The sequence below is a fragment of the Papio anubis genome, chromosome 1 (assembly GCF_008728515.1).
Source record: "Papio anubis isolate 15944 chromosome 1, Panubis1.0, whole genome shotgun sequence".
Lineage (NCBI taxonomy): Eukaryota > Metazoa > Chordata > Mammalia > Primates > Cercopithecidae > Papio > Papio anubis.
This window is the reverse complement of record NC_044976.1, coordinates 18,435,312-18,446,021: the sequence shown is the minus strand read 5'-3', so window position 1 is coordinate 18,446,021 and position 10,710 is coordinate 18,435,312. Positions and strand designations below refer to the sequence as shown.

Below are 10,710 nucleotides of genomic sequence, written 5' to 3'. Positions count from 1 at the left end.
ATAACAGCAACCCTCCACAGATGACTAAGCCTAAGGGAACCCCCATGTAACACAGGTCAGAGCCCTCACACAGCCTGAAGACACCTCAAATCCTCTATGCCTTAAGGGGAAAGGGTAGCTAAGTAGGACATTCCTTTTCCCAAAAGATGTTTATTGAATTCTTTTCATGTGTCAGCACTTTCCAAGGCACTCAGGAGACAGCTGCAAATAAAATGGACAGGCCAGGTGTGGTAGCTCACACCTGTAATCCCAGCACTTTGGGAGATCAAGGTGGGAGGATCACTTGAGCTTAGGAATTCGAGACCAGCCTGGACAACATAGGGAGACCTGTTTCTACTAAAAAAAAAAAAAAAACAAAAAAAACCAAAAACTTAGCCAGGCGTGGTGGTGTGCACCTGTAGTCCTAGCTACTCAGGAGGCTGAGGCGAGAGGATCCCTTGAACCAAGGAGGTTGAAGCTGCAATGAGCCATTATCACACTACTGCACTCCAGCTGAGTGACAGAGACCCTGCCTCAAAAAACAAACAAAAACAAAAACGAATGAAAAATCTGTGCTTATATGGAGCTCTAGAGGAGAAGGTATCAATGGCATTTGTCCAATGAGCAGAAAGGCTTGGGAGTCAGGAAGTCTGAGGAGCTAGTCTACATACCTCCACTCGGAGTGGAGGTTAAGTCACTCCCTCTCTGATCCAATCTCCTCATCTGGAGAATGAAAAGATCGGACCTGGTCACAAGGAAGGGCTCTCAATTGTGACCCGCTGAGGGCTCTTTGATTCGTGGCCCTTTAGACTCCCGTACTGTAGACTCTTTGGCTTGTACTATATAGACTCTTAGGCTTCTCAGCCAAGAGACTAGAGCTCCCCTGCCTCTCCTTCAGTGGAACGTTCTAGTCAACTCCTCTCTCTGCCCCCACGATTCTTTTCCACTTTGCTCATTCTTTGGCCTTAAGAAAGAAAGAAGAGAGAGCACATCTCCATCAGGTTCACCTGCCTGCCTTCCCCTCTTATTCCCCTGATACCCCCTTCTCCATTTTTATGTGGTCACGAACATTTTTCAAGGACAGTTTTAAGTGACCCCCTTCTTCAAAGATGGCTTTTGAGGGTGGAATGCCTCTTTGGGGTCACTGGGATGCCTTTGGGGGTATCTGTCCCCTTAAGCATGCTCAAGGAAGCAGTGGACAGATCCCAGGGAGGGATTCGGTACAGTTGGTGCAACAGAACCACTGGAAACCAATTAACAGGCTGAATACCAGAGTAAGGACAGTGGCCAAAGAACAGGCACCCTGTGGTAAACAATTACCAGTGTGGGCAGGGACGGCAATGTAGGTCAGCTCTCAGCCAGGAAATCGTTTCACAAGTGCAAAATGCGAATCCTTCTGGAAGTGGAATTTAGGGAACGAGTTGTTTTGTTTTCTATATTTGGGAGGATGGCCACCTGGCCGCCCTGCACCTCACCTTGGTTTCTAAGACAGCTGGTCTTGGCGTCCACCTTCCTCCGAAAGAAAGTGGCTCAGAGGCCTTTCTAACTTTGACCTTCTGGCTGAGGATGGTGACAGATGAGGCCAGTTCTTGCTTTATGGACCAGGTCTGGGTTCCAGATAGTGTGCAGGAGTTGTATGTCCACGTTTTGGTAGACACTGGATATTTTTTGGCATGGAAGTATTTGATTCTTTCTTGTCTGTTTATTTTTTAAGAATACACAACTGTCAGCACCTAGAGTACTTGTAAAGATTCGACGTTTTACATGAGTGTCTAGGGAACCTGAAATTAAGGTCAATGTCCAGGCTTTAAGGACTATTCTGGAAGGGATTTGGTCAGCAGAAACAGGAGACTTTGGGGTTCAGATCTGGTCTAGAGGCTCAGGTCCATATGAGCCACTGTGACATTTAACCTCTTAACTTGGCGTGGGCACAGGACCTTTGAGTTTACAAAGTGTTTCCATGTTTCTTCTCTCTCTGTTCCTCAGAACAGTTTTAGAAAGCAGGCAGGGCAGGTGTTAACATCTTTGCATGTTGGATAAGGTTCAAAAAAGCTAAAACTTTTTTTTTAAAAAAAAGTAGAGATGAGGTCTTTCTATGTCGCTCAGGCTGGTCTTGAACTCCTGGCCTAGAGTAATCCTCCCACCTCGGCCTCCCAAAGTGCTGGGATAACAGGTGTGAGCCACACCTGGCCAAGAAAGGCTAAATCTTGTACATGGCAGTCAAGGCTGGAGTAAGATCTCCTAGTATGGAGGCCAGGAGTCTTTTCCACATGCAATAGTGTGATTAGGTGGTCTTCTGAGAAAACCCTGCTCAGACAGGGCAGTTGTACTAGTGAAGACATATTTCTGGCATCTAGCTGTTAACCTTATTCTAGGAAATACTTGGATTTAGTAATAACTCAAGGGAGGTTGGGCCACCACATTGCTTGGTATCGGCATGTGGCCTACTGGATACCACCTTCCCTGGAAGGCCCAAGCCACAGAACCCTGACAGGCATTTTCCTGGGTGGTTCCTGATTCTGCTGCAAGAAGACCAGAGGAGAAACTGCATCTTCTAAATATCTGTGACTCCCTAGGGAAGCGAGAGTTGCCATTTTGAAGGGCTTCAGAGGCTCTGCTCTCTGCTCTCTGACCTCACTCCAGTGCATCTTTCCCCTGAGGCTGCATTCCCTGCTGGCATACTTTGGCCTCTGGATTATGGGCGAGTACTGACCGAACCCCAAGATCCTCACCTTCTCAGGCACTGCATGGGACATCTCTTTGACATATGGCCCTAACGATGGCTAAACGTTCTGCTAGCCTCTTCTTTTCTTTTGGATTCAGGGTCTCACCCTGTCAGCCAGGCTGGAATGCAGTGAGGCAATCATGGTTCACCGCAGCCTTCAGCTCCCAAGCTCAAGCGATCCTCCCGCCCCAGCCTCTTGAGTAGCTGGGACTACAGGTGTGTGCTATCACACCCAGCTAATTTTTATTATTATTATTTTTTGTAGAGACAGAGTTCCACTATGTTGCCCAGGCCGGTTTGCTGGCCTTTTCATAAAAGAGCAAGTAACTGTCATCCTTAACTTAGCAGTGTAAACCTCCATCCATGAAAAGCACCTGCTGACAGCTAGTCATTTTAAGAAATATAGCATTTCTTAAAATGGTACGTGAGAAAGTTTGCAGAAGCAATTGTCTAGAACCCTTCTGGTCTTGCTTCACACTGCCAGCTGAGTTATCATCCTAAGTGAATCACAGTAGAATCCTGCTTTGACGCATTTCTAACCAATTGGACCAGCTGCAGCTCACACTGCCCTCAACTCCCCAAATAGCGTTCCATGCGGTAAATAGTAGGTTGGCCCAAAAGTAATCACGGTTTTTGCCATCACTTTTAAATGGTAAAAACTGAGATTACTTTTGCACCAACCTGATACTTGACATGAAATGGCTTTCAAGGCACTCTCTAGAACCTCATCATAGAGGGGTAAATGTTAGGGGCAAAGGAATTCATTGTGCACCCGTAGGAGTTTAATGTCTTTTAAGCCAGGAATTGTGTAACTAATAAGCATGCCATGAAAGCCACAGACCACCTCATTAAATGTCAGAGCCATTTCCCAGGTTGGGGGGAAATGAACATCCTCAATGAAAACCCACCTCATCAATTAATGAAGATTTTTTTTTTTTAATGTGGTAAATATTCAACAGACATTTCTAATAGACAAAGAGCATTCACCAGAGGACTTAAAGAAGAAAAGCCCCAGATTTCTGGTGGGAAGTGGAGGGAGAAAGGTGGTGAGAAGGAAGAAGCTTCTCTACATGGTGTACTCCGTTGTCAAGAAGCAGCTGGTTTGTGATTTCAAGGTTCGGATGATTTTCAGCGGCTCTCCCTTCCTTTCAAGGACCCTTCTATCATTGTCGGTATTGCTTACTCTTCTAGAGCCACCATTAGGATTGTTGTCTGGTTAAAAGAGAGAATCTAGACTGGGTGTGGTGGCTCAAGCCTGGAATCTCAGCCCTTTGGGAGGCTAAGGCGGGCAGATCGCCTGAGGTCAGGAGTTCCGAGACCAGCCTGGACACCATGGTGAAACCCCGTCTCTATTAAAAAAAGAGAGAGAGAGAGAATCCACCAGGTACAGTGGTGCACACCTGTAGTCCCAGCTACTTTGGAGGTTGAGAGGCAGGAGGATTACTTGGGCCCAGGAGTTTGAGGCTGCAGTGAGCTCTGGTCTTGCCACTGCACTCCAGACTGGGTAGCGGAGCAAGACCTTATCTCAAAAAAAAAAAAAGTTCTTTAAAAAATGTAATATGTGTACAGCTTCACCTACCCTTTACTGAACAGCATGTGTTGTTCTTACTTGTTAAACACTATAAACAGCAATTCTTAGGTTCCACTGTGAGGATGAGATAAACTTAAGCCTGCCTATGTATGTTTAAAGCAAAAGAAAACCAGAATTCATTAAAAAAAAAATGTAAAAAGCTAGGCACCGTAGTGCATGCCTATAATCCCAGCTACCTGGGAGGCTAAGGTGGGAGGACCCCTTGAGCCCAGGAGTTCAAGGCCAGCCTGGTCAACATAGTGAGACCCTGTCTCAAACAAAACAAAACAAACCAAACAATCACAACAAAAGAGAATCCACAAAAAGCTTATGCTTCAGTGCCTGACACACAGCAAGTGTTTGGGGGTATTTGCTGCCTTATGTTATTTAAAAATATCATTATTGGGGGAGGACAGTGTCCCTTTGTGTGAAAGGGGAAATAGAGGCAGAAATCAAGGAGAACTGGTGGCCCTGGCCACTGCAGAAGGTCCCATCTGCTCTTGGGCGTACCTGTCACAGGCCAGGCTGTGAAAGTGACAGTGACAATGACAGTGTTGGAGGAAGTGTTGGAAGGAGCCCAGACTGCATGTCCACGGGCGCTGGTCAGGCACTGACAGCAGCCCTCCAGAGTATGTCGGCGGTCTGGGTTATGTGAAGACAGCAGTGGGGTCACAAATACAAAGGCTCCAGGCTGTCCTTTATCAAGAGCCTTATTCATTGCCTGGTGCCTTGCAGCAAGACCCTGCTTACCCTGCACCAGCCTCAGCATAGGCCTCCAAACGGACCTCCCTGCCTCCAGGTGGTCTCACCCTCGGCTCCCCTGCATACAGCCACCACAGAGTGCCCTCTAAGATGAGCTTCTGATTTGAGCCCTGATACAGCCCTGGGTTAAAATTGCCACTGGCTCTCCTTTGCCTACAGGTCAAATCCATACATCCTGGTGTGGTCTTCAGGGCCCTTTGCGATCCCCTTGCCTAACTATCTCTCTGGAAGCATTGGCACTAGCCACTCTGAACTTGCCACGTGTTGGGAGACAGGCCCTTTCTCATTCCAAGCTCAGGACATGCCCTTTCCCCTGCCTGGAAAGCCGTTCCGTACCACCTTCTCTGCCTGGCAAGCTCGTGTTTCACCGATCAGGAATCAGAGGCAGGGTGGCCCGTTTGTGTGGCCTTTGCTGACTTCTTCCAGCAAGGACCTTCCTGCGGCTACCTGATAGGGCACCCTCACACACCAGGTAAAACTCTTGTGCCTCCCTTGTAGACAATGACCTCTTCTAGGGCAGGTCTCAGTCCCCGAGGCCTCGCCTAGAACCTGATGTATAACGGACATTAGGTGTTTGTTGAATGAAGTGCCCTTTGTATGCAATGCCAGGGTTTGCAGCAATTTTCTAAAAGTCTGACTTGATGGGTAAGACGCAGTGCTTGAATTAGGTAAAGGAATTTCTTTTTTGTCTGTAGCCTAAGAAATAAAAACCAGTCTGATGGGCAGGAGGTGGGGGTTGGGGAGTTTCTCTTCTCCATCCTCTGTTGCCTCCTCAGACTCAGTTGCAGCCCAGCTCTGAAAGGGACCCTGGGGAGTGTCTGCTATGGTTACTTCCCATCTCTGCCTTCACACACTCTTTTGTGAAGGAACCTTCTGCTCACCCAATATGTTTCCTGCTACTCGAGAGGCGGCCACCCTTGCCGACCCCACTGCCACTTTCTGCATGGGGCTTGGGTATTGCAGAACAATGTAGCCTGGCCTTGGATAACACTCTTTGGGACTTGCCATATGTGGTCTCTTTCAGCCTCCTTCAAAGGCACAGTGTGAACATTACACCAGAAATTGTCCTAGGCATGAAACTTGTGTCATTGATGATTAAAGGATGGTAAACGCCATTTAATCACCTCCTTATTTTTGTCATAACAAAATGCCAAAGCACTAGGGACTGGACTTGAAATGTCCTCTGAACTCTGTAGCAGGGGCTCTCATCTTGGGTTGGGGGGGTCAAAGTATTTCAGAACCACCTGCCGATTTTTCTTGCACAGATGGGCTGACTGATCCTGGTGCCCCTCCCTCTTGCCCCCCAGATTCTAAATGCCCCTCCTCACCCCTTTGCCTCCTCTGTCCTGCCGCAGTCACGGAGTAGGGCTTCACCATTAGAGACCCTGCATCTGAATCCCAGCCCTCTGCTCAATGGCTGTGCCACCTTGGCCAAGTTGCTCTTCCTCTCTGAGTCCCATTTCCTCCTCTGTAGAATGGAGGTAAGATGTTTGATCTCATTTGATTTGAAGATCAAATGAGAGTCTGTGAAGTTCTTAGTAGACACCAAAAACAAGTTCGTTCCATTCTCCTCATCCCTTCCTTGTTTTAGCTAGAAATTCACCCCAGGTTCCACCAAAGAAACGGCACCCCAGGTGGCCACGTAGGAAGTTCTCTGGGCACTTCCACTGTCTGGACAGTGCAGCTTTGGCACAGAGAGAGTGAGGCCTTGGGCAAAACATAGACTATCTCCCTCTTCTTTCTACTGCCTGGGGAAAGCTCTACATAGCGACCAGACACTTCATGGCAAGGGGTTCCACAGATTTGAACTTATGTCTGGGCCAGCAGAGGTGGGGGCATTGTGGTGCATTTGCTTGGGGGGCAGTGAAAGGTAGTAAGCTCTCTAGGAGGTATGCCAGGTAGCGCTGTAGAGTGACCAAATGGCCTGGCTGCGAGAGAGGGACCAAGAAGAAGCATGTGGGGAGAGGGTGAAAGCCGACCAATGAGGCAGGGCCATAGCAGGGCTATGTTGGCAGTGGACAGGGAGCCGTTGGTAGCCCACCAGTCATTTGACGCCCTGCTCAGGGTTACTCCTCTTACTTTAAGGTTGCATTTGAGCACACTGCAAGCATGTCCACCCATGTTCTTGACCTCACTGTTTTTAAAATGGAGGCAAGTCCCTACCTTACAAAGTGGTTGGCAAGGATGGTGACAGTGATGCTCTCCAGGTGCCATGTTGGATGCTGGGAGCTTCATGTGTATCCACGCGTTTAATTCCCACAACCCTGGGAGGTAAGTACACTAACAACCCATGTTTTCAATACTGGGAACTAAGGCACAGAGAGGCTAACTAACTGCCTAAGGTGGGTTGATGGGTAGTTGGGAGACCTGGAACTGAGCCCTGGTGATCTGGGCCCGCGGAGCTTGCACTTCGCCATCTATCATGCTACAGAAAGAGCTCTTTTTGCCCTTGCAACTTAAATGACTTTCTTGGCTCAGGTTGTCCTCCAGTAGTTGAGGTTAAGTCAGCAGCACTGGCTTAGAGAAGATACATCTAAGAATCTGGAGATTCCTCTTCCTCTTAGATAATGTACCTTTAGGTTGCCATTTTCCAAAGACCCCGAACCAATGCATGAGGGATGTGCTCTTGAGTTCATGGGACGTTCATTTATTATTCAATATGTGCTTACCAGCCAGGCACTGGGTGCCCGGAGCACAGACAGGGAAGGCCCCTGCTCTCATGAACCTTATATTGGGGTTGGGGAAATAGCTGATAAATAAAAAAGTCAACAAATAAGGTAATTTCAGGTAATCGTAAAAAAATGAAGAAAAGCCAAGGCAGGTTAATGGGGTACAGACTGAACAGTAGTTGGAGAAGGGGAAGGAGAATGGGGAAATGACACGCTGGTGCAGCAGGCAGATTGCTCTGTAGGAATTTTGAACTCAACATTTCCTAATTCTGTGATCTCCTTCAGGCAGAGAAAATGTCATTTGACTTGTACAGCAACCTCTACACACACCCACTTGCCCAACCACCCTATCCTGACATAAAGTGTGTCAATTTAGGCACAGGTTAAGCATCAAAGAAGGGAAGATGTTCTCCAAATGCCGGAGCTTCTGGAGCTCAGCAAGGCTGTGAGCCTCCTTGTTCACAGTGTAGATGCTTTAGAAACATAGTCCCCTGCAGGCTGGCTACTGGCTGGGTCAGAGGGCTCCATAGCAATCGTCGAATTTCAGATCTGAGCATTTTGCATAAAGAAGCCTGTTTGCACTCACAACTTTGCATAGTACTGGCTTTTAGCAAAATCTCCAGTTACAGGCCATGAAGACCCCAACCCTAGTGGGCTGTGGAGTTATAGAACTGAAAGGGTCCTGAGAGGTCGCCCAGTCTCTGCCTTCCAGACAGGGAATGTATAAGCCATCCTGGTCACAGGGCTCCATTTCTCTTCTTGGATATACCCAAGGACAAGAGCTCATAGTCATCTGGGCCTGGGCAGCATGCACTTCACCACCCATCATGCTACAGAAAGAGCTCTTTTTGCCCTTGAAACTTAAAGGACTTTTTGTGGCTCAGGTTGTCCTCCAGTAGTTGAGGTTAAGTCAGCAGTACGGGCTTAGAGAAGATACATCTAGGAATCTGGATTCCTCTTTCTCTTAGATAACGTACCTTTAGGTTGCATTCCAAAGGCCCCGAACCAAGGCACCGGGGGTGTGCTCAAGGCTGGGAGCTCCTGCAGGGCAGAGGGCACATCTCTCTTTTCGTATCCCCAGTGCTCAGCACTGAGCAGGTGCTCAGCAAGCGTCTGTGGAGCAAACAAAGAGAGAAATGACAATAGAAGGTGGGTAGTTGCCATAATAAAAATGAGCATTTGCACCTATTTTTACAGGTGTCAAAGCATTCTCTATGCACGTAATTTCGAAATGTATTCCCAAAATAAATATTTCCCAAAACGTATTCACCCAGTGTCCTCAGGGTTACAGCTCTGCCTCAGATCTAGACTCGGAACTCAGGCTACAGTGTTTGCCTTCAGAAGTGTGGTCCCTGAAAGGGACTCCAGCAGGGGCCATTCGAGTATCTGATTGCTTATGCGACACTGTCTCACTTGTAGGCTGGGCTTCTGTTCTTGTGAAAATGTGAACTATTTAGAAAACAGGAACCTACCTGTCTTCATGGTCCCTTGCTGCAAAGAATATATTATCTTGATTAAGGTAATGAGAAACCTGCTCTGAAATATGTGGATGAGGACCAAAGCAGATGGGCTGAATTAATCTGTGTTTGCCAGCTCTACATAGAGCACTGCAAGGAACTTTGGAAATCATGCCAGGCTCTTTGGGGATGGCATCAATGTGAGACACGTCACTGTGAACTGGCTGAAGGGCTTGGGTGACTCAAATGACCTAAGTAAGTTTTGTGCCTATGAAGCTGAGTTGCTTTTTGTTTTTTAAAGCAGGATCTTGAACAGTTTCATTTCTGAGAGGTTGACACCTGTTAAGTACAGTGCCCACTGCTAGGCACCAAGAGGCACAGCAATGAATTAGCCACAGGCTGATCTTGCAGGGCCTTAAAGCCTTGTGGAAGAGGCCAGATGTGCACTGGTTCTTTCCTACTCAGCCTTTTGACCCTCAGCTCCCATGTAACTTTGCAGAAGCCTCCCCCATCCTCAGTCTGTGATTCCATAACACCCTTGAATTGATTCATCATTCCACACTCACTGAGCAACTACCCTGTGCCAGGCTCTGTTTTAGGCACTGGGGGTGCATCGGTAAAGAAAATGGACAATTGTGCTAATCTCGTGATAGATACGATAGCTTTCTGTGTACCTCTCTGCCTCCCTGCACTGGGCTGGGAGCTCCTGGAGGGCAGTGGGCACATCCTTCTTTTTGTATCCCCAGTGCTTGGCACAAAGCAGGCACTCAGCAAGTGTCTGTGGAGCAAATAAAGAGATAAATAATAACAATAGAAGACGGGTAGTTGCTAAAATAAAAAATGAGCATTTTTACCTATTTATACAGGTGTCAAAGCATTCTCCATGCACGTTATTTCATCCGATTCTTCACAACCACCCCTCTCAGAACACTTGTTTCCGTTTGTGGGTGGGAAGATGGAGGCTGGGAGAAGCCATGACCCACCCAGACGAAGAGCATGGAACACTTGAATCCGAATCCCCTGTTCTCTCTATGCCACATCGGAGTGTTTTATAAAAAGACTTGAGGGAGACAATGAGCTGGAAAAACTCAAGGGAGGCAGAGGTCTCTTCTGGCCAAGGCTTCAGGGAAATCAGGGCTGAAGCTGACACGGCAAGGTGGCCTCCTGACAAGTGGTGCTGGGGTCAGGGGAGAGGAAGCCTGAGCAAAGATAGGAGAACGAGACAGCCCTGGAGAGTCACAGACCATAGGTGTTGGAAGGGACGTCATCCAGCCCAGAAGTTCTTAGCCCAGCGGAGCCTTAGCATTCCCTGGGGAGTTTCTAAAAGAGTGGTTCCCAGAATCCAGCTCCAGAGACAGTAATTCAGTCGATCTGGGGCAGATCTTTTTGAAAAGTTCCAGAGGCTTTGGGATGTGGAGGCCCCCTTTTAAAAATCCATTATTCTATTTTTGCCTATTGGACAATCTTAGAATTCAAAAGCCATCTGGGAGGCGTTTCTGGCTACACTGAGTGGGGGTTGCCCATCCCAATCTGTAGAAAGAGTGCTGT

General features: G+C 47.8%; 1 protein-coding gene across 2 annotated transcripts in view; it reads right to left on the bottom strand.

Moving 5' to 3' along the window:
* Positions 1–455: 455 nt before the first annotated feature.
* Positions 456–10,710, bottom strand: part of UBXN10 (UBX domain protein 10) — a 23,384-nt gene continuing 13,129 nt past the window's right edge. Inside the window, exons 2-4 of one of the 2 annotated variants that reach the window (XR_004183060.1) lie at positions 9,837–9,940; positions 8,683–8,818; positions 3,834–3,916 (exon numbers count right to left, since the gene is read on the bottom strand). The gene's annotated coding sequence lies outside the window, so the exon portion shown is untranslated. Of the gene's footprint in view, positions 3,917–8,682; positions 8,819–9,836; positions 9,941–10,710 lie in introns of both variants that reach the window. The other variant, XR_004183061.1, reaches the window with a different exon arrangement.